Source organism: Triturus cristatus, chromosome 11, assembly GCF_964204655.1.
Source record: "Triturus cristatus chromosome 11, aTriCri1.1, whole genome shotgun sequence".
NCBI classification, from domain to species: domain Eukaryota; kingdom Metazoa; phylum Chordata; class Amphibia; order Caudata; family Salamandridae; genus Triturus; species Triturus cristatus.
In genome coordinates, this window is record NC_140594.1 from 602,545,316 (window position 1) to 602,569,341 (window position 24,026).

Sequence of the window (24,026 nt, forward strand, 5' to 3'; positions counted from 1 at the left end):
GAGTGGCCATACCCTCACTGCCCTTTCATCTTGCTGTACATTTGTAGTTCCTGTTTACAGAGTAGCTTCTGAATTTAACAGCAAACACTGTATATTGTTTTTATTTAGTTCACTGCAGTACAATTTGCTAGCCAAATGTATCTGCTGGAAAATATCATGAAAGATTAGAGCGCAACCAGTTTGCATGTATCTCTGGTCTTGCAAGATAGCTAGGACAGTTAATGCCCTTGTAGATACCTGTCTGCAATCTGCTCATCACAGGTGTAAACAATCATAAAAAGAGGTTTATTTCATCGCAAAATGCCCTGGAATGTTAACATGCCTACTGATGAGCAGTGTGAAAGCTGCATGTCACACACCACAATCCATGTATCATAGATTAATAGCTTAGTAGGTTCATGTCCTAGCTTCTGTGATTCTTGCATAGCTTTCTGATTACAAACCATTTGTTTTATTCTTTGAAGGCTAAATCAAACTTTGTTTTTTTAGTTCAATATGAGTACTAGTAAGTTGTAAAGCAAATACCATACACCAATATCGGAAAGAATATTGTGCTACCTAAATGTCCATTTCTCCACATCTCAGTAAAATCGAAAAACATGAAATAAACAAAGCCAGCAGGAATGAATTGTCAATACTTTGATTTATCTGATCTTAATGCTGGAGGCGGAGGGCAGGTTTTTGCCGCAGCTCTGAGCGCAGTAAGGACGGTCACAGCATTTGAATGGCAGGCCATCTGCTTTTCTAGCTGAGCTCAGGTACCTCTCATCATAGCTCTTTAGTTTGGAGTGGAGGCTCTCACAGAGAGATGTGCATGAACGTTGGAGCTTGCCCATTGTGAATAGGAGAAGGAGGGCATAGAGAGACAAGGGAGAAAGCCTCCCGGCCCCCACCTTCAAGGTAGGGCCAGGGCAGTTCACCCAATAATCCTATGGAGGCCACACCCACTCCTGGAAGAAAAAGCCAAAGCCTCCTGACCATAAGCAATAGATACATTTCTGGTCTGTTCTGTGTTCAGCTGGCACGGCCGGTCCATTTGGGCGGAGGGGCACGCCCCTCCACCTTTTGCCCCGTAGGAACATTGTCTGTCAGGCTGAACAAAGGTCAGCATGACAGACACTGTTCACTTTCCGTTCAAGCAGCTAGGAGCCAGACATGCGCCTTTAGCGCTGGCTCCTGGCTGCCTGAACTGAACTTTGCTTGGCTGAGAAAGTCACAGCTCCGGTGGTCATGACGTTCTCAGCTCAGCAAAGGTTGCTGCGGCCCTCCCCTCAGTGATGAGGGGTAGCATCACTGATTGTCTCACACCTGGGCGCTTCAGTTTTAAGCTCTGAAGCGCCCAGGGTCAAGTGTCAATCAGTGACACTTCATCACAGAGTGGGGTTGGGGTCAGTAGTCTCACTGACCCCATCCCACTCTGTGATGACGTTGGGACTGCTGCCTTCCCTCGTGGGAAGGCAGCAGTCCCAAGCCTTCTAGAACCGCTGAGGCAGCACAGAGCTGGCTGAAGGTAACTGTGTTGTGTTATCTTTTTAAATGATTTAGTGCGTGCGTGTGTGCATGTATGAATGTTTGGGAAAGAGTGTTGTGAATTAATGTTTGTGTGTGTGTGCGCACATGTGTGAATGCATGGTTGTGAGTGTTATGTGTATGTGTGCATGTGTGTGTCCCGTCCACCCCCTCCCTCCAAAACTCAAAACTTACCGGCCGCCACTGGTGTTCAGCAGTTTACAGCCTGACAGCAGCAGCTGCTTCTAACTGATTTTTCTAACAATTTTATAGTACACAGTTGAGGATGAGAGGGGGCCCCCATGACTGGAAACCAGGGGCACGCCACACCACGGGCCTATGTTAAACCCAAAGAATGACTTAGGTTCGGCATTGGGAGGCTAGTCTGTTTGAAGACACGGTTGGTGGCTCTGGTAGCATGAAGCCCTTATGAATAGAAGGCTGGATTGGGGGAGCCAATGGAGGGGTTCACCCAACTTCAGAAGGGGTTCCAGAGGTAACGTGAACTGTGAAGTGGCTTGACGAATGCTCCAGTGGTTTCCAACAGAGAGAAAAAGGGGAGGCTTGCTGAAGACTCGCTTTATGTGCCATGAAACGTATCCAACAAAGTAAATATGGGGCAAACTTAGAGAGGGATTTCATTAAAAAAAAATCCAAAGAGGTGCCCAAACCATTAATCTAGAATAGGCTCAGAATATAAATCCACTAGCTTGGGATCTAGAATAGGCTCAGAAGATAACCCAGCTAGCTTGGGATCTAGAATAAGCTCAGAAGATAGCCCAGCTAGTTTGGGATCCCAAGTGCAGCAGGGCAGCCCGGTACCTTTCAGCTATGATGGAGCCATGGGCACCCCACAAAAACACTATGGCATGTTGGGCCCAGACTTCAAAGCATCTGAATCCATCTCCTCAGGTAAGATGGCCGCCACCTGAGGGCTTTTAGGAGACAGATGACGGGACCTGAAGTGTTTCACACAAGGTATTGCCAGTGTTTCAGGGCCTGATAGACTCCTTTACAGGGGTGGTGGCCATGGTATTGAAGGAAGGCCAGAAGCTCGAGGATAGATCAAGCTTTTTCAGACATGGGCAGCCATGGACACTTAGAACTCAGGATACTCCTATAAGGTTTATCTAAAAGCGAGGAGAATAAGGGGTGCCTGAGCTCCAATACAGGGGAGGGAAGGATGTAATTGTCTGGAGTTTGAGTGCCTTAATCCTTAAGGGTCAAATATGGGCATCCATAACAAATTCAGGATAGTGGGCTGTGAGGTGGTAGGTAGTGGTATGGCTGTAGAAGAACCTAAGGTATTCAGTGGCAAAGAACGGACAGAGGACCTACACCTACAAATCCCTCCACAACACCAGACCCAAATACCTCAACAGAAGAGTCTCCTTCCACATACCAAGAAGAAACCTCTGCTCCGCCGACCTCGACCTAGCAGAAATCCCACACATCCCAGAACCAGAGCGGGTGGAAGAGTCTTCTCCTACATCGCAGAAAAGCCCTGGAACGAGCTCCCGGCCAACATCAGACGTTCCCACACTCTGCACACCTTCAGGAAGAGCCTCAAGACCTGGCTCTTTGGCTAACTCGGAGCTGCACCCCCACCCCCCAAGTGCCTTGAGACCCTCACGGGTGAGTAGCGCGCTTCACAATTCCCTGGTTGATTGATTGATTGAGGACACAGCAATTTGTCGTTCAAGAGCAACATGTCAGAGGGGTTGTCCTCATGATCATTAGAATCATCCACTTCATCCTCCCCAAATTAGCCCTCTGGGGCTTTGGGCATACTTCTTGAGACCATGCTGCAATCTCATCTGGCTGGGAGAGCCAGTGGGAGACATCGACGTTAGACTGGGAAAGGCAAGGGTAGGTGCTTCCGCTTGTACGTGCTGTAATGAGCACAAGAGAGTTATAGTGTTGCAATGACGTGGGAGGTGCTACAGGAGGAAGAACACCGTATTGAGGACCATTATTTTCATTCCTTACCTCATCAAATGTCAGGTGGATTGGATTTGCCCTTGACTTGACAGTCGCTTTTTATAGCTGGAGCTGTTAGACCCCGGAAAAGGAAAAAGAGGTGTCATCATTATTCACACTCTCTGAAACCAGCATGACAAAATACCCTGTAGAGTCGAAATGTTTACAGTGTATGCCCAATTGTTTTAAGGGATGAAGGGGAATAAATAATGCACCACGCCCTTTAAAAAAAAAAAAGGCCTCGTAGACTCTCTAGCTGGAAAGTCTCGCTGCCCCGCACCATGAAAGCAGGTAGAAGATTATTTGGCAGCGATTAAACGCGATAAGGCTATGACTGGTATGTTTGCTGCCAGGCTACAAAGTAATAACTGGGAGAAAGTGGTTGTCAGAAAACAATGTCACAAAATGGCCACCTCACCACGCTTCATTGAAGACTGGGAAGAGGTGGCAATACAGCTGCTCAGAGGGGCATCATTTGGGTGCGCTGGCACAGGAGGCCGAGTTAAGCAAGAATCGGCCACTGTTAGGAGCGCGTGGCACCCGAACGGTAGAATGAAGGGCTCAAAGAAATTAAAAGCTGCCTCTTCAATTCGTCAGCATTGGGTTGAGGATGAGGAGCGAGGGGCAATCACTTATAAGAAGCGGCAGTGCTCGGCGCTGAGGGCCGGCAGCTTTGGTAAATACGTTTAAAAATAAGGGAAAGGTGAAAAGGAGAAGCCAGGGGAAGTTCGGCTGAGTCTGCGCTGGTGTACACGTGTAGTGAGTGAAATAAAATACAAAACAGTGCTGTAGTAAAAAGTGGGTGCAAAGATCAAAAGTGAGAATCAAAGAGAAATGGATACATTTTTAAGTTGGTAAATCAACAATGATAATAATCATGAGATAAGGAGACATGAGGGTTGAGAACAGAGAGAGAGCACTTATCTGTTGCCAGGAGCAGCGACAAGAGAGGGCGAGAGCTCCGGCACAGACTCCTACGTACCATCAGTGACATCATTCCCTTTATGATGCCACCTCTCGTTGTTGCCAGGACACACATTAAAGAGAAACGCATATTGTACTGCCTCATTGTCTCGTGAGGACATTTCCAGTGTCCACGAGCTGAACCCTTATTGTGGCAATCAACTCATCGGTGTTGGATTAATGGACGAAGCAGGGTCTGGTGTGAAAGGGGTGTTAGATCCTTGGGAGACCATCTTTAAGAAGATAATATTAAACCAGCGAGCTGTAGACAGGACTTAATCTGCCTTTGGAAATATCTGCAGTTTAGAAAATTATTGAACAATCAAGTTAAATGAGGATCCTTAACGAATCAATTAGGATTCATCAAAATAAGAAAGAATAAGGGTTTCACTTTGTATGCAGCACTCCTTTCACGTTTGGGGAGGAAGATCCGAACTCAGAATTATACGAAACACGGGGTTGAGCTGGAGTTATTTTGACTGTGATGGCATGTGCACTGTTTTGTGAGATAATGGATACACACTTGACCTTTTTCAGGGTGGATTTCATTTGTTTTCATCCATGGTTCCGAGGGATGATCCCCAGTTGTCAGCACTTTAATAACCAAATATGAGCAAGCGTATGATGGTTGTCCCATGATCACCATTCTCCTGTGGGCAGTACACCCTTCCTCTTCTCTGTGCTCTCTCCTACCAGGACAATCCTTTTTAGGGAGTCCAACAGTATGCTGTGTCAAAAGCATGTATTAGGCTCAGGTGTAGATTGTTTTCCCCTCAAGACAAATACGAACCCGTTGTTGAAGTGGGCTCGATCGTACTGTAGCATATTGTAGCGACTATTTCAACTGTAGGCGGAGGTGTGCAGTACTCATATGCTGTCCCTGTGGTCATCACACAGGGAGAATGGGTGCAACCTGTGTCTTCGGCATCCATGGCCACCCAGGACAGACGGATGCTGCTCAGCAGGACCTGGTAGTTTGGCCTTGTGTCTGGCAACTGGCTTCTGGGCTGGTGTGAAACCACGGCAAGGCAGTCACAGCTCGACCTGTGCTCATGAACACTGCCAAGTGTCTGCAGCTCCACCCTGGCCCAACCCTAGCCAAGGCACACGGCAAGGCAGGTGGAGCCCAACTCGAAACGATGAACACAGAAAAGCAGTTGCAGCCCAACTCAGATTAATGCACTCAGTGAGGCTGTTGCAGTCCAACCTGATTCTCATGGGAAGGTAGTTGTAGCCCAACTTCGGCTAATGCACAGATTTACACAGCCTTTCGCAGTTCTCGTTGATGATCTGTGAAGAGAGACCAGGAAACCCAATGTAGCACATGTAAATCCTGGATTCGCTCTCTCAGGCTGTCTGCTTTCTCCGGATGCTCCTCCAACTGGGTGGGCCCTATTCCAATATCAGGGGGAGGAAATTTGCAATGTTGGAGGGCATTTATGAAGCATTGTGGTTAAGTGTGGTTGTCTGATTGATATGTATGGGCAACTATGTTGCAGTACCGCAAAAGTACAGAACAGTGTGACAAGTGTATGGTGCTGTATTGGGGTGGAGGGGGGTGTCGTCAGTGATTCACCTTGAAAACAAGTGACACTGGAGTCAAGTTTTTCTTTGAAGTCTGTGGTTGGCACTGCTTCTGAATAACAGAGTTTCTGCATACCAAGGGCTCCTTATGCTTCTTTCTTGCACCACCCTGCTCTAACTGTCCCTCTAACTCACGCCTGCAGGTGTTCTGTTATGTTGAGTGTATTTGTAAAGAGCACTGTCACCCTTGAGGGTATCCTGAAGCTATGCTAGTCCATGGGTTGAGAGGAATTATTGGATAAGCAACATCTTCTGCTTCTTGCAGAATTCAAGGAGAGATGAAGAGTATCCGGTGTGATGTGGAAGGTCTTTTGATGTTTTGTTTGCTCCTGTTCTGCTCTGTGGATGCATTGGATGTGTGTGCTAGTAGGAGTCCAGCTGAGTGGAGGTACCTGGATGGTTGATAGAAGGGCATGCGGCTGTTCGGGTAACCTGGTCCTGTTTTGTGTAGTGTTTTGTATGTGTGGGTGTGGAGCTTGAACTGTGCACGCTTGTGTATCAGGAGCCAGTGTAGCTCCCTGAGGTGTGGTGGGATGTGGGTTCTGAGTGGGAGATGGAGGATCAGTCTGGCTGCTGTATTTTGGATGGTTTACAGTCTTCTTGTAAGATGTTTGGTGATTTCTACATAAAGGGAATTTCCATAGGCCAGTCTGTTGGTGATGAGTGTTTGGGTGACTGTCTTTCTGGTGTTGCTCGGTAGCCACTGATAGATCTTTCTCAGCTTCCTCAGAGTGTGGAAGGTGGATGCACTGATAGCATTGACCATGGCAGGCATGTCTAACTTGTTATTGATGATGATCCTGAGGTTTCTGCCTGGTAAGCATGGGGGTGGGATTGGATCCTATGTCTGTGGGCCACCAGGTCGAGTCCCATGGTGATGCGCCCTTTCTGAAAGAAACCTCTTCTGCCTTGTCAGTGTTCAGTTTGACTTCATCCAGGTGGTCATTTTGAACATGCAGCTGGTGAATTCATTGCTTTTGTTTGGGGAATTTGTACAAGAGGGACAGCATGGGTTGCATGGGAGTGGATGTTGATCTTATGGGTGTGGATGGCATCAGCCAATAGGGTCATGTAGATGCTGGAGAGGTTAGGGCTGAGTGAAGAGCCGTCAGGTTCTCCACAGAAGAGATTCCTGGCTTCTGAAGATTAAGACGAATGGTTGACTGATATCTTTTGTACAGAAATGCACAGATTCAAAGGAGGGCAGGTCCCTAAATGCCAGCCTCGTGTAGTTTTCTGATGAGGATGGGGTGGGAGACTATTGTTGAACATCAGAGAGTTTCCTGTAGGATGAGGGCCACTGTTTTTTCTCTGTCTAAGATCCTACAAATGGTGTCTGAGTTGTCCCCGTGCTGTGGTTGGGTCTGAGTCCTGACTGTGTGGTGTCAAGGAGCTGGTGGTTGACAAGGTCGTGTGTGAGGCATCTGTTGACCTTCTCCAGGATCTTGGCTGGGTATAGTAGGAGGGAGATTGGCCGGTAGTTTGTGAGCTTGGCTGGGTCTTCTGAGGACTTCTTCAGTAGGACATTGACTTCTGCATGCTTTCAGGCTTAAGGGAATGTGGCTGTGTCAATGAAGGCATTGAGGATGGGCCTGAGGACTTTGCTGATGAGGTGAGTCCCTTGTTGAAGGCGTGATGGGGAAAGTGTTCAATGGGGCCCCAGAGTGGATGGTCTTCATGGTTGTTGTGGTTTTATCTGTGGTGATGGTGTTTCCTGTGGTCAAGGGGCGTTCTTTGCCAGAAATGAGTAGACTGGCTGCGAGGATGATGAGGTCAGGTTGGGGTTCGAAGTTGTTTGATATGACAGTACTTTTGTTGATGAATAAGTTAGAGAGGTTATTGTATAGTTCCGAGGTTGGGTGATGTTGCTGGCCGTGGCTACGGGTGTGGTGAAATCATTGATGATGGAGAAGATTTTATGCTGCTGTTGGAGATGGTGTGGATGTGGTTTACTAGGTCTGTCCGCTTGGTGTTCCGGATTTGTTAATCGTTGCACCTTAATGTCATTTTGAAGATGTGCTTGTCTGAGGTTTCCAGGATCCCTCTCCATCTGCATTATAGTTGCTTGCAGTGCCATTTGGTTATCCTGAGTTCTTCCCTGTAGCAGCTGGCCTGAGCTCATGTTCTTGCAGTTTTAATTTCTTTGTGGGGGCCAGAGTGTCAGTGCAGGCAGTGATCTGGTAATTTAAATTCTTATAGCATATTGCTAGGTTGCCGGTGTACTTGGGGTGGCGTGGAGAGGGCAGATGGACAGACCGTCTCTGATATGTTCTTCAGCATCAGCGTCTGCCATGGTTGGACTTCTGTGGTGCACGATGTTGATGTTGAAACTGGCAAGGGCGTGAATGGTCAAGTTGATGGGTGATGGTTTGTTGATCATGATGTTTTAAAGGAGGTGAACACAGAATCCAGGAGGTGTCTGGTAGCATGGTTGATCCAGATATGTGCTGGGTAAGTCCAAGGTTTACCAGGCTTTCGAGGAGGGTGATTGAGTTTGGGGCCAATGTGATACTCTCAGTGAAATATTAGGTCTCCTAGGAGGATGAAGAAACTGAAGACAATACGAATATTGCAAAAAAGTATGTGATGTTGCTAGAAAAGTTGGCACAGGGTCCTGTGGGTCTGTAACCAGGGTGCCACACAGGCTGTTATATATATCCTGAAGAAGAGGTGTTCCATGTAGCTGGTTTTGGTGTCAGCGAAGGTGGTGCAAATTATGGTGTTCTAGAAGATGGTAGCTATTCCTCATCCAGGGCTGTGTTGGCAGACCTGTCTGATGACCTTGTAGCAAGCAGGGATGGACATGGGGATGTCAGGTGTCAATGCTTTGGTTAGCTATGTTTCTGTAAGGAAGAGGAGATCCGGTCCATGGTCATCCAACAGTTCCCAGGTCGCTGTGGTGTGTTTGCTGAGTGAGCAGATGTTGAGCAGCATGCACAAGAGTGAGGTGCGGGTGGAGGCTGGTGTGTGTGTGCCTAAGAGGTTGGGTACTGGGTGCTGTTGGTGTTGTGGTGGTGGTTGTTGGTGTGAGGGTACAGGTGAAGCAGCAGGAGATGCAGGTGAAGGCTCCTTCCATGTTGTGTGGTGCGACATGGCAGCAGGGTGCCATGTGGCAGCAGGGGTTGAGCACCATAAAGAGTAAGGCAGGGTAGTGGTGGGTAAGAGCAGGGCCAAGGCACTTGGTGCTGGGCATGATCCAATCGCAGACAGGCTTGCCTCTGGCACGTCTTTGGCACGTCCACTGTGTGCCTGCGCTGCAGCAACAATTAAGTAGGTCCAGTAGGGCTGGAGCAAAAGAAGCAGTGGGTGAGGCTGTGGAGCATGGGAGTTGGAGGGGCAAAAAAAAAACATGTTAGGATCTCTGAGGGGAGGAGCCCGGAAAACAGACCAAGAGGAAGACAAACAAACAAAATGGGCACTAGGAGCACAAAGCAGAAAAGTGAAATGAAAGAGGCACAACAGACCGTGTACAGAAAACAGAGAGAAAAGACAAAGAAATGGTCAGAACCAAAGAGAAATAGGCAAAATAAATGGATCAAAACACAGGGAAGAAGGCACAAGAATGCGTCATAATCAAGAGAAAGGGACAGAGAACAGGTCTTAATCCCTGTGCCTATGTCATTGTATTACAATCTTCATTTTCTTCTTTCTTTTTGCGTTCGCTACCTTTCTTTCTATTGCACATGGTCAAAGTCTGATAAATAAGTCACAGTCCCCAAAGTGAGTGCTCGTGCCTTCTAACTGCAATCATGAATGAAATTAAATTAAATTAAATTAAATTAGGCACTGGGTTTATTGCAGTGTGGGTGCAGCTACAGTACTGAGAAAGAGTGTTCTGATATCTGATATTTCAGGGCTATAACAATGTAGAATGGCATATTGACTTACCAGACCCGGCAAACCCTCATTTCCTGGCATTTCACCTTAACGTGAGACAGTCAAATCTCCAAACGAGGCTCCTAGCGCGTTAAAGATATGTACGCTATTATTCGTGTGTAAATAAGCTTTAAATGACATACTATGATCCATGCTTTTGTTGTGTGCCTGACAGCTCATTTCACAGTTTCTGGCACACATTCAGACCTGAAGTTACAAAATTATCTAATTAGAAGCACTGTTTCCTGTGATCCGATGGCTCATTAATTCTACACCCAGTTATGTTAAATTAAATCACATTTACTTAATTCATTAATTATTCGGTGAAGTGTGGAGACAGAAAAAAAAATCAAAAGCAAATTATTAAAGTTCCATCAATTAATCAGCAATTCGCCCATGATATACTGCTCAGAGCGGTCGTGGAACATAAAAGAGGTGCCAAGATTTTCTGTTGGTAGAAAATGAAGCAGGCGCATATGCCAACATTATTAATACTTACAGAATTCCTTCAGTGTTTCTACAACAATTCAGTAGCTGATATGTCGTACGTCACTTCGACAGCTCAATCTACTAAAATGAGGGTAAGCCAATCCGATTCTTGGGAAATGAATAACTTTATGAAGTGAATCGGCTCTAGCTTTCCTTAGTTTTCTTAAAGAACCACAAGGGTCAACCCTTGTGAAAGACAGAAAATGGGATGAGTTGAATGCTTGCTCTGATCTCAGCCAATGGAAAAAAACATTGGCCTCACTCCATTCCATTATTTATTTGCATACTGTGTCACTGCAGACGTGGGCCAATCACATCAAAATTAGGATGAGTCTTACTCCAGTAGGAATATTTCAGCCCGAACAGCTAGTGCTCTTCTCTGATCACAAGAGTTAGCCCAAAAGCTACCCAATGTTTCCTCTGAACATGCAAAAACAGACCAGGTTTGGCCTAGTTGAGATGGAGTCCTCTGGCATATTATCATACAGTGGCGGGATTCTGAATAGAGTCAAGCACCCAATATTCCCCGTACACAGCAACAACCACTCTTCCCACGTTACAAGCCAACAGCGCAAGTAATTCCTGGGACTTTGCAAGAAGTTCCCAGGCCATCCAGTCAGTGGGCATTTCACTTAGAACCTTCAATGGTCAGTCTATCACTTAATTTTAATGAATGTCTACATTCGCCCAAATCCAGCTTCTAGGTCATCTCTATCTGACGAGGTGACAGCTACTGTGCTAAATGCGAGATCTGGCCATTACAAAAATGGGGTAACCCATGGTTAAAGGACCTGGGTATAATCTCGATACCAAAAACAATGGTCCTTGACCACTTATTGATACATATGAGCCATATGCTTCGCTTAGTTAAATAATTTTCTGATCCTGAGCTCGAAAACAGCAATCATTTAAAGAACGGAGCTCACAATATTCAATATGCAATTCAATCTAACAAAGAACAACATCCAATTCATTGTAAATTACTATACATACGTTTATTATTTTGCCAAATTGAAATATTGATAAGGCAGTACGAGGTTGCTCCAAAGGAAACGTGCATCAAAAGAAAGTGATTAAAGGGTGAGTGAGACAAGGAATGGAAATTACATAGTAATAAGGACATTCAATCGAGTTACACAATGGGGATCGGTTATAATTCACCGTCCAAATTCCAAAGAACCTGGTCACATTTATCAATTTCAGAGTTATATTGTTATACTTCAAAAAACGACCCATTCAGTGGTCTAGCACGAAGAACTGTTATGTGTCCCAGGTAATAGAGAGTGGGCGTCGACGTTTCGACCCGTCTTGATGGCCTTAGGAATTTTTAAGCCTTGGCCTTGCGGGTCTTCATCAGGACCAAAGAGGGGCAACCTGACTGGAAGGTGGTCTTAATCAACCACCTGAAACATTAAAACAAAGGGGTGTAAGGAAGTTGTCCTAATTAAAACAAGGATTAAAAACGGAGGTCCGTTTTATGAATCATATACCTGATCAGATTCAAGGGACTTAAATCAAAGGATGTATCCCGACTTCCAATGGATGCAGGGCTGGGTGTCACAGGTTATTCATTTAGGCTGTTATAGGAGAACAATAATAAATTAATTCAAGGTATCGGCGATACAATCTCAAAGTACTTAACTAAAGTTAGAGAATAAGTTTGGAGGAGTCGTATCGCCGGGTACACCATGAAGGGTGTCACGCGATGCAAAGGGTTGAAGGGATCTAAATCGAACTGAACATTAATTCGGGCTATGTCGAACTGAGTTCGTGGCGTTACATTAATGCGGGCTGTGAGGGCAGATTGACTAAGGCAATGAGTAAAATTAATGTGGCGGAGCATCTTACCGCGTCAACCGCCAGTGTGTGATCCGTCTGCGTTGGATCGGCCGCTAAATGGATGAGTTCACCAAGACGTATGATTCAGTCGGGGCTAAAAACAAAAGGGACATAATGAATTCCGGATGAGACTGGAAAACCGGAATCAAGTGTACGATTTATGAACTAAGGGCGGGGGTTATCTTACCAAAAAGGCACAATGTATGTGCTCAGTCACGGCGTGTCCGTCTCCGTTGAGGCTCCAGCTATGTGTGAGCTCAATCGCATGTACGTGCGATTACCGGGGCAACCGTCTACGTATTAATGACGGTTGCCGGAGTATAAACAGAGTTGACAGACTAACGTGGACCGAAGAGGTCCCAAGGGGCCTAAAGAGTGCGTTCCATTGTCAGATTCAATCATGATGTCAAACAATAATAAACAATTTAAACAGGACAATACAACAAATGTGACATACTTAATGAGGGAAACACAAGGGGTTACATACCACAATTACGTACAAACAATAAAATAAAACAATTTAACAAAACCATGTTGCCATGTACATCGACATAATGCACAAACACAATTTTACATTAATGAAATTCACATTTTACCAAACCACAAATTTGTTAAATTGTTTTATTTTATTGTTTGAGCCTCAACGGAGACGGACACGCCGTGACTGAGCACATACATTGTGCCTTTTTGGTAAGATAACCCCCGCCCTTAGTTCATAAATCGTACACTTGATTCCGGTTTTCCAGTCTCATCCGGAATTCACTATGTCCCTTCTGTTTTTAGCCCCGACTGAATCATACGTCTTGGTGAACTCATCCATTTAGCGGCCGATCCAACGCAGACGGATCACACACTGGCGGTTGACGCGGTAAGATGCTCCGCCACATTAATTTTACTCATTGCCTTAGTCAATCTGCCCTCACAGCCCGCATTAATGTAACGCCACAAACTCAGTTTGACATAGCCCGAATTAATGTTCAGTTCGATTTAGATCCCTTCAACCCTTTGCATCGCGTGACACCCTTCATGGTGTACCCGGCGATACGACTACTCCAAACTTATTCTCTGACTTTAGTTAAGTACTTTGAGATTGTATCGCCGATACCTTGAATTAATTTATTATTGTTCTCCTATAACAGCCTAAATGAATAACCTGTGACACCCAGCCCTGCATCCATTGGAAGTCGGGATACATCCTTTGATTTAAGTCCCTTGAATCTGATCAGGTATATGATTCATAAAACGGACATCTGTTTTTAATCCTTGTTTTAATTAGGACAACATCCTTACACCCCTTTGTTTTAATGTTTCAGGTGGTTGATTAAGACCACATTCCAGTCAGGTTGCCCCTCTTTGGTCCTGATGAAGACCCGCAAGGCCAAGGCTTAAAAATTCCTAAGGCCATCAAGACGGGTCGAAACGTCGACGCCCACTCTCTATTACCTGAAGCACATAACAGTTCTTCGTGCTAGACCACTGACTGGGTCTTTTTTTGAAGTATAACAATATAACTCTGAAATTGATAAATGTGACCAGGTTCTTTGGAATTTGGACGGTGAATTATAACCGATCCCCATTGTGTAACTCGATTGAATGTCCTTATTACTATGTAATTTCCATTCCTTGTCTCACTCACTCACCCTTTAATCACTTTCTTTTGATGCACGTTCCCTTTGGAGCAACCTCGTACTGCCTTATCAATATTTCAATTTGGCAAAATAATAAACGTATGTATAGTAATTTACAATGAATTGGATGTTGTTCTTTGTTAGATTGAATTGCATATTGAATATTGTGAGCTCCGTTCTTTAAATGATTGCTGTTTTCGAGCTTAGGATCAGAAAATTATTTAACTAAGCGAAGCATATGGCTCATATGTATCAATAAGTGGTCAAGGACCATTGTTTTTGGTATCGAAATGCGAGATCTGGGCACCCTAACACAGACATCTTATTATCCGGAGACTTCAACATGTGGCTGGTGTCTGATCTTCAAAGGAATGAGGTAATAAAGCTGCAGGAAGGCGATTGCGTTATCCCTCCACAGGTCTGCCCTGGGTGGGGTAAGGAGGACCCAAAGGGTCGAGCCCTTCAGGGTTATTTGGAACATCTCTGACTCGGAGCCCTTAACGGTCTTTTCTATCCTGACAAGCTGCCTGGCCTCTCATCTAAAACTGGGGCGTCTCTGATTGATTACTCATTTGTCAGCCTCCCCCTCTTTGAATCACGTCTCTGCTTTTGGATTCGGCAACAGACTGGACAGTGATCATCGTCCTCAAGAAATTTCCCTCAGCATTAGGCTGCAGCAACACGATCAGGAAGCGGCCCAAGCCTTCGAAAGCTTTACTATCAACTGAAAATGCATTAAGTGCTCAGCCAACAACATTCAGCTTCTGATGACAGAAGCGAAGCAAGCAACTGTGAACACCTTCAGGCCAACAGAGGACCCAATCGCAAACTGTACAAGGTTCTCGGAAAGCCTGTCAGCCAGGTATGCAAAACCAATAAAGCATGCACAAGCAATCGTGCCCCAACAGCCGATCTTTTATGCTCCTGCAATACGGTCAGCTAAACGTAGCACGAATCGGTTATGGCGGGAGCTTAAAAGGAAGCCAATGGTCCTAATTACTATAACCAAACTAAGCGAGGCTCGAAGTCAATTGAAGGTGGCCAAACGGGAACAACGAAGGATCCATTGAAATTCCTTCTGGGCCAGACTACAATATGATATAAGGTCCAGCAATCCTGAGAGGTTTTGACGCACTATAAATAGCTTAGGGGGCAGAGTCTCCAAAGTTGCTTCATCTAACATATTGGAATCTGAGTGGCACATTTTCTTGCATAATCATTTTAATGATCTGCATGACCTGAATCACAATCTGCCTACTGCCATTGAGGGAAGTAATGCCCCGGTGGTTCAATCCTTGCACGATGACAACCTACCTCTAGGGCATATCTATACAGTGTCAACAATTCAAAAGTGGATTGAAAAGGCATGTAAAGATGGGGCCCCTAGCACAGGCGGCATTCCACCAGCCCCGTTTAAGAGGGATCCAGTTTTTTGGGCCATTCAGCTAGCTCCACTCTATTCCACCATCTTAGAAAAGCAAATCATCCTGGCCTCATGGCAAGAATTGATCCTCGCTCCAATTTTCAAAGGAGGAGATAAAAAATCTCCAGGCAACTATCGCTTGGATGCTCTAATCAATAACGAAGCGAAGTACTTCGCAGGCATACTGTTGAATTCTCTTTGGGCATGGGCTGATGCAAGTTCAATAATTCCACCAAATCAAACTGGATTTACAAGTAACACTGGCACAATGGTTAATCTTATGGCACTCTCTTTTCTGATCAACCAGGCTGAATCCAGCACTAGCCCCATAGATATGGGGCTTATCGATTATAAATCGGCTTTTGATAAGGTCAAAAGGTCGAAGCTGTGGCAGAAGCTTTCTTTATTGAGCATTCCTAACAGCTTACTTAGGGCCTTGCAGCTCCTGCACCAGGAAACGTGGGTCAGGATTAAGAACGGAGATGACTCAAGACTGTCACGACCAATCTCAACAACGCAAGGCCTTAAGCAGGGGTGTGTTGTGGCTCCCACACTTTTCAATTTATTCCTGTCTCATCTCCTGGAAGCCCTCAATTCAGTCAACTCACACCCACCTAAAATAGGTAGTCTTCATCTGTCCAACCTATTGTATGCCGATGACCTGGTCCTTCTTAGCCACACTAAGGTAGGATTACAACATCTCCTGGATGCAACCGCCACATATTCAAATAGGAATGGGCTTCAGATCAACAACAAGAAAACCAAAATTGTCGCGGTTCATTCATTAGGGCCCAAGAAATTGGCATGGTTTTTAAATCTTGAAAGAATAGAAGCAACCGGATGCCACAAGTACTTAGGAGTCTTTTTTAATAATAATGGCAGATATGCAAACCAACTGGGTGAAGAAAAAAGAAAGGAATTGCGCTCAGCTCCATTCAAAAGAAATTAAATGGCCCAACATTCGCTCCAATTCTTCAGGTGGCTCAGGCAAAGGTGATTCTATTACAGGACCGGAGGCTTCGGATTATGCTATCTCCGTCTTTACTGCGTAAAATCACAGCAGCCAATAAACATACAATTTAGTATAAACAAACTACATTTTCCATGTTACTTAGCGTCAGCCACGCCTTCTTAGCCCTCCATAAGAGCCCTGGTCACTGTCCCAGCCTCCTCTTTCTTTGCTGCTCACAGCAAGAGATAAGTACCCCTCAGACTAACTTTTGAATATGATTGTACTGGGTTGTTCAGATTAGAAAGTGCGCGCTGCGCTTGTTGTTATTAGTTGTAGTTAGCGATAAGCGTTTATTGTATATACAGTGTTACTCACGATTTTCGCAAGGCAGCGTTCAATTCGGCGCTTCGTGCCACAGGCGGGAGCTCTGCTCCGATTGCAGGTTCCCTGCTTGTGCCTGATTGTAGCGCGCCCGCGGCGCGATGTACCACGCCGCTCAGCGGTAAATCAACGGGACCGTCTTTGGTCTCAGCACATTAAGCGCGGTGTCAGGGCTTTCCTTATCGCCCGTAAACACCATAAGAGCCGGGTGGTTACCGGCCGACGTGTGCAGCTCACGCGACGCCCATTGGGCTATTTTTGGGCTTCTTTTGGGCTCGCGTTTGGCTGCATACGCCGGCTTCGGCTCCCTGATAGTTTTGGAGCGCGTTTTTTCGCTCCGAGTTCCATCGCACAAAGACGCCTGACTGGCTGCTATAGGAGTCGCCCTGGGAGTGAGCACACACTCCAAATAATTCTTTCTTTTGGCTCTGACGCCTTCTGAGGCTGCAATAATACTGAATACAGCTTTTGCTGAGGGGGCTTGGTACAAATTAAACTTGTGTGCACGTGGGCTGCCCCCCCCATTACTCCTCCATTATATATATGTATATCTTCTAGCAGCTGGGCAGTTGCTCCACCATTGTAATCATGGATGAGTGGGTACGCTGTGAAGATGAGGATGATGTCTATTATGAGGGACAGCAGGAGACTGTCCTTGAGGATAATATAGTAGAGGCTCTGGACGCATCAGTCCAATCCTCTGAGAACAGGCCCTGGAGACTACAGTACCTTCTACTGTACAACAAGCATTGGCAGCTGCACTGAAACCAATTACCAAACAGCTGGAGAGTTTTGCCAAGCGCCACGGTTTCACTAAGGAAAAGCGCAGTGTGCGTCCGGATACAAAGGTAGTCAAAGCGCGCCGCTGGCCGCATGCCACGACCCTGGATTCACTTCCCCCACCTGCGGGTGGCGACCACGAGTACTCCACTGGAGGCAAGGCCAAGAGCAAACAAAAAATCCATGTGGACACTGATACCACTAATACCGATACAGACACGAATACCATGGACAAGGCGACCTCCCCCCCCCCCCCCAGGAAGAAGGCCAAGAAAGTGGTTTCTTCACCTTCGGAGACTCCATCTAATACCCCTTTCACCTTCAATCCTAGAGAAATAGTCCACCCTAGATCTACGGACTGGGCTCCGGCACCCGAAGTAATTGAATATCTGCATGAGAATATTCGTAAGGGGTTTGATAAGGAAGTCCGAAATCCACTCAGGTCAGAATGCCCTTGGCCAGATCTACCTGATAAAGTCGCGGAAACTCCCGAGTTAGACGTAAGCTTGCTTACGTTTTTGAAGAAATTTGCCAGGGATCCCAAAAAAGGGATAGACCGAACCTGGAGAGGGTGTCAGGATAAACTCCTTGACGTCGTGGGTCCCCTCGCAAAGATACTGGAAATGGCCTTAGTGGCCAAGGAATCAGCTACTCCAGTGGATCTGGACATCCTCGCCGGGTGGACACAGAGGGCAATTTGCCTGCTCGGCAATGCCAACTGTGCCATATCGACAGAAAGACGCAAGTCTCTGCTTATGCGTATGGACACTAATCTTACCGATTTACCAGCTGCTGAACCTGGGCCTCTTGCAGAGGGTAACTTGATTGGAGACCGGTTCGTGAAGGATGTGTCGAAGTACGTAGGGACTTTCACATCTCTTGATAAAGCTCAGTCAGGTATAAAGAGGGTGTTTACCCAAGGCCTTTTCAACAGGGCCGGACGAGGTAGGGGACGCTCGTCAGGCCGTTTCTCCAATCAAGGTCCCCCCAGAGGTTATTTCGGTCATGGAAGAGGTGAATGGGACTCTACCAGAGGGGGAACCTTCTACCCCACCCGTCGCCGCTTCAACAAGAGCAGATTCCAGGGAGGTGGAAACAGAGCAGGCTTCCAAGCACAGAGCTCAGCAGGTGAGTGTGCCAGACTTGTCTCCTTTACCATTGGGGGGACGCACTCAGTATTTCCTACACAATTGGCGCACCCTTACTCAGGATGCGTGGGTGCTTCAGACGGTTCAAGGATTCCAACTGGAATTTTACGAACCTCCCTGTCAGGGTACGTTGCCCAGGCCTCTCCATTTTTCCCAACACGAATGCAGTTTTATAGACAAAGAAATAGAAGACTTGCTGCAAAAACACGCAATAGCTTTATGCAACGACAAGCCTCACGGTTTTTGCAGCAATATTTTTCTGGTCCAGAAGAAGGGTGGTGGCCACAGACTGGTCCTGAATTTGAGGGAGTTCAACCATTACCTCGTGTACAAACACTTCAAGATGGAAGGGATACACCTTTTGGCGGACCTGTTGAAACCAGGAGATTGGCTATTCAGACTGGATCTCAAGGATGCCTACCTGTCCATTCCCAATTTTCCTCCACACCACCGTTTCCTGCAATTTCAATGGAAAGGTCGGTGGTTTGAGTATTTAGCCCTTCCTTTTGGGCTTTCCTCAGCTCCTTGGTGTTTCACCAAGGTGATGAAGCCGGTGGTCGCACATTTATGGGAGCAAGGGGTGCGCATGATTATTTACCTGGACGATATCCAAATCATGGCCCACAGTCCAGCTCTAGTATCGCAGCACCTTCAAATGATGATTTCTCTTTTGCAGAGCCTGGGCTTTGTAATCAATCAGGCCAAATCAGCTCTAATACCGTCGAGGACCACCGAGCTCCTGGGCTTTGTGATTGACTCCCAGAAAGCTCAATTGCATCTTCCCAAAGCGAAGCTCAGGGATTTGAAGAAAGAGATAGTGGCAATGTTAGCCAAACAGAGGGTTTCACTCAGGATCATCGCCAGAATAGTGGGGTTATTGGCATCATCCATTCAAGCGATATTTCCGGGCCCACTGCATTACAGGGCTTTGCAGAGACTGAAAATTCAGCACCTTCAGAAGGGTCTGACTTACTCAGACTTGGTCCCTCTCTCACAGGAGGTAAGGGACGAGATGCAATGGTGGCTGGGCCTCGTGAAAGCGTGGAACGGAAGAGCCATTTTCGGCTCCCTGCCAGAGGTTGTTATCGAGTCTGATGCTAGTCGTTGGGGTTGGGGAGTGCGTTGTGGTGACATTTCCACAGGCGAAAGATGGTCTCCCCAAGAGTTATCACTACACATAAATTGTCTGGAACTCCTAGCGGGTTCTTTTGCAATTCGAACTCTGTCACCCAAGCAGACAGCTTGCTGCATCCTTCTGAGGATGGACAATGTGTCGGCAGTGAGGTACATAAACAAGTTGGGAGGAACAAGGTCATCCCTGTTGGTGGAGATTGCCAAAGACTTCTGGCATTACTGCCTGAGCCACCAGATAACGGTGATAGCAGAATATATTCCAGGACAATCCAACCTCATAGCGGACTGGAATTCCAGGCATCTCAGGGATTACAGCGATTGGAGATTGCTGCCGAGCATATTCCAACGGCTGCAGGAAGTTTGGGGCAGACAGACCTATTTGCTTCCAGGCTGAATCGGCAGCTTCCCAACTTCTTCAGTTGGAGGCCGGATCCAGTGGTTAAGGCAATGTATGCGTTCCTTCAGGATTGGTCGGGGCCAGTGAATTATGCGTTCCCGCCGTTCCTTCTCATTCCGAGAGTGACCTCTCATATTCTCAGGCAGCAGGCGGAGGTGATCTTAGTGACGCCACGGTGGAGATCGCAACCATGGTTCCCGATATTATTGGAAATGAGCTGCGATCTCCCCAGGAGGCTCCCTTGGTCGGAGTCTCTTCTCCTGGGACCTCACGGGGAAAGACATCCTCTGATCATATCGGAGCGGTTGTCGCTGATGGCATGGCGAATTTCCGGCAGCAGTGGGAAATGCCGGGATTTTCGGAGACAGCTTCAGATTTCATCAGGCAAACGTGGGCTCCTTCCACCAGGAAGCGATATTCTTCGGCCTGGACAGGCTGGATGGGTTGGTGCATGGAACAAAATCTGGATCCCGTGGGGGCAGGATTATCCAATAATGTAAACTTACTTTTGTAGAAAGCAGCAAGTGGTTTGGCTTATCGTTCTGTAAATAATTTCAGATCGGCCATTTCGGCGGGGCATAGCCCGGTGGATGGAAAATTGGTGGGCATGCACCCTATGGTTTGTAAACTTCTTAAGGGTATACGAATAGCGAATGCCCCCAAACCCAACTACTCTGGTTTATGGGATGTATCTCTAGTCATTTCTCTCTTCAATAGTTGGCCGGTGAATAACCTGTTATCAAGAAAACAGTTGTTTGCGAAGTTAGCAATGCTTTTATGCTTGTCAGCTTGTAGACATTCATCGGATGTGTGAGCACTGGAGATTACAGGTGGAGTATTTACTCCGGAAGGAGTTTCCTTTACCATTATGGGCCGTACCAAGACACTTTCCAGACATATTGAATATAATGCTTTCCCTAGCAATGAGAAATTATGTGTTGTCCAATGCTTGAAAACTTATGAGGATTGTACTCGATCATTGAGACCTGAGGGCTCTACTCAACTTTTGCTTGCAATACAAAAACCTTTTAAACTGCCTGCTGCAACCATAGCCAGATGGCTTTGTTATATTATGAAAGAAGCTGGTGTTGATATTCAAATGTTTGGTGCACACTCTGTGCGTGGTGCCATGGCATCAAAGTCATTTATGCTAGGTTCTAGTATTCAGGACATTATGCGTTGTGCTGATTGGTCATCTGAATCAACGTTCAAGCAATTTAATTATAAGCCGGTGGGAGACATAACATCTGTTGTTTTTAATAAGCGTTAAACTAGCGTAATCCGAAGCCTCCGGTCCTGTAATAGAATAAAAAATTAGCTAGCATTCGCGCCAAGAATTTTCAATTCTATTAAGGACATGGAGGCGAGGATTATCCCACCCGGCTATGTTACAATATGATTGTTCATGCTTACCCACCCCTTGATATTGTATGGAATTATTGATGTAAAGCAGAAATTACGGGTTGTTCATGTTTGATTTTCCTAGGTGCAGACAAGAAGTCTGAGTAAAGATGTCTTCACGTTGAAGCCTTTTCGGTGGAGTTTGGTTTCCTGTTAAACTTCCATGTTGGAGGACGTTGTGAAAAAATTATGGACTTAGTGGACTTCTACACAGTTCGAGCAAAGAAAGAGGAGGCTGGGACAGTGACCAGGGCTCTTATGGAGGGCTAAGGAGGCGTGGCTGACACTAAGTAACATGGACAATGTAGTTTGTTTATACTAAATTGTATGTTTATTGGCTGCTGTGATTTTACGCAGTAAAGAAGGAGATAGCATAATCCTCGCCTCCGTGTCCTTAATAGAATTGAAAATTCTTGGCGCGAATGCAAGCTAATTTTTTATTCCCACTTTATGGGAGCGAGGTGCTAATAGGGCTGGACAGCAGCCAATTAGATAAAATAGTCGCAAACATTTTCAGAACGATTTTCCAACTACCTCTCTACACTTCACCAGCACAAATTAGGCTGGAATTCGGCATCTGCAGACAGTCATTGGGCCGAATGGGGACTTTTCTAGTAAGCTGCTATAAGTTGAGGGCGTTAAAGGAGGGCAGCTTGGCTCACCACTTATGGGTCCAGCTGAGTACGAGTCAATGACGAGTGGGGCATCGCTATTTGTCCTGCGGCCTTAGCACTCTCGGCCTGAGCCAGCTCTGGGACTTACATGCAAGCCAACATGAGTTCAAGAGGCTAGCAAAACTCAGCGCGAAAAGACTTTCTTCAGGAGAAGACAGGGCCAGCCTCTCAGGAAACAGAGTCACGGCTGGATGACCCTTTGCACCTATGCACTGTTGAAACCCCAGAGCTACTTAACACTCACCTTCAACGCACACACTAAGCTCTGCTTTTTAAAACTGAGAATGTGGGTGATCCCAACAAACTGTTATCTCCCTAAATGGAAAAGAGATTGTGCCCTGGAAATGTGCCAGCTCTGTGGCCACCATAGGGAAGACATCATGCACGTGCTATGTTTGTGCCCTAACCTCATAGAGGATAGAAAGGCTCTATTACAAAGGGGGTGGATCGAGAAGGAGGTAAGATCTTGCAGAGGTGCAGTGCTGGCTTGTTTCGACTCACGGAACACTACCTTAAATTTCGCCTTGGTCAGGTTCATGGAACGCTTCGTAAAAAAGCTAGTGGAGGTGAGATGTCTACTGACTTTTCGGCCTGAGACCTAGCCCTCCTGCCTGTTTGCATCAGCCTGCTTCAAACCATCTTCATTTGCGGACTGGCTATGCACACGAACGGTGGTGAACAACAAAAAAGCCAATAGAAGGGGAGAGGTGTACAGGCCAGTCCGTCTGGGTTCTAGACGTTTATTTTTTAGGACTGCCGCCTCCTACTGGAACACAACCATAGGAGTTATGGATAGTGTATTTATAACAGCGATTCATTTGTCATGATGACGGGAATTTTTATAATAATCTGTAAAAAAGAAAAAAAAAATTAGGATCAAATTATCAATTTGATATATTATAATGATATTTAATTCTAGTTGAGCGTTGCAAGGGTTTTAACAAATCATGCAATAACGTTTTTTTTCTTCTGTATCCTAAAATAACCACTCTTCCCAACTTACTATAGCAGCGGTGAGATCCTGAAACAAATCTTCTGATCATATCAATTAGGCCACCACACTTAACCACAAACTTCTTCAATACCCTCCAACACTGCAAAACGTTCCTGATAGTGCAACAATGCACCAGGTCCCAATTTTACCAAGACAATTAAGCATAACAACTCTAGTTTTTCTCTTTTTTACTCACTTTGCCACTACAGTCAGGGACCATCAATATGAAAATCAGCCTACTCCATTAGGAATACTTTAGTCTAAACCTTGTGCTTTCTGAAAAAGTGAGAAGTGGAAGCTTTACTTCATCTCTGCGTTTGGTCATTACACTGTGCTGCACACCATTCATTAACCTTTCGCTCACTGTGCCACTACAGACATGAGTCAACTATATGCAAATCAGACTTGATCCTGTTAGACTAGGAAGAATCCAAAAGTAACAATTGGCCCACATACCCTCATACATTTTACTATTACTTAGCTAGATTCTTGCACGGGCTGTTTCAGCCCCAACGTTGCACCAGACACACACGAGCAGCCTTGCCTAGGCACAAAGGGACTTCTCCATGGGCCGTCCAAGGCACCCAGGTGGCCCCATCTTCCGGTGCCTCGGCATTGCTGGGGTGGTACCCGGTCCTCCAGCGGGCTCCATGAGCAGCGCAGGAGGTGACATCATCCTCCTAGTGCCTTAACGCCTTAACAACGTTCCTGCACTCTTGCAGTGTGGGATGCGCACGGGACGCGCCCAGGCGAAGTCCGGGCCAAGGGCGCGCTCATCTGCACCCAACAGCAACAGGAAGAGACAGGGCAGGCCCGCCCCCCCCCCCCCCCCCCCCGGCTCTGACTTTTCAAGGCTGGCCTGCCGGTAAGACCT